The sequence below is a fragment of the Nycticebus coucang genome, chromosome 5 (genome assembly GCF_027406575.1).
Source record: "Nycticebus coucang isolate mNycCou1 chromosome 5, mNycCou1.pri, whole genome shotgun sequence".
In the NCBI taxonomy this organism is placed as follows: domain Eukaryota; kingdom Metazoa; phylum Chordata; class Mammalia; order Primates; family Lorisidae; genus Nycticebus; species Nycticebus coucang.
Genome location: NC_069784.1, coordinates 103,523,771 through 103,524,547, shown reverse-complemented (window position 1 = coordinate 103,524,547; position 777 = coordinate 103,523,771).

The window sequence follows — 777 nt, the reverse complement described above, 5'->3', positions numbered from 1 at the left end:
CTTGGGTATAAACAACACCAATCCAACAGAGGGAGCTAAGTGCACACAGAGATAGAAGGAGATGGTAAAGATTATAAGAAGAGGGTAGTCAGGCATGTACTGTATTCTTTAGCTGCTGCTTCTGCTTTCTCAATGCAATCTCTCTCTCTCTTCTTTTCTTCTATGTCCTACATGCTAGGTCTAAAGAAGGTTTCCATGGCCATTATTTATTGCCATGTCAGTGCTTAGGCCACAGTGTGACCATGCCTATATCTACTACCCATATTTCTTTCAATTACCATTTTTGTTCCTAACTTATAATCTATGCTGCAAACTCCGAGAGAAAAGGGTGCAGAAATGAGAAAGGAATACCAGAATATTCCTGTTCTAAGGAATATCCTGTTCATCAAAAAAACTCTGCCAGAAATAAAAAATGGATATTTTTCAGGTATTTATATTGCTATTCCATATAAAGCAAATGACATATAAAAACTTCAAAGGTGCTAAATGACAGTTAAAAACTTACAAAGTGTTAACTAAATAATATACAAAGTGAAAGATGTCTTGGGGATTCAGGACACTGGAAATAAATGAAACCCTAATTTTATGAAAGGAAAATAAATATACACTAGAAGAAAAGACGAATCTGCCGAACTCATTATTCTACTCAAACAAATCAAAAACGATTGATAATCAAAGGAGTCTTAGTTAACAATATGCTACAGATCAAGGAAAGATTTCAAATTAAATAAAATATGTCTAATAAAAACCACAGTGTTAAGCATGATGCTATATTTC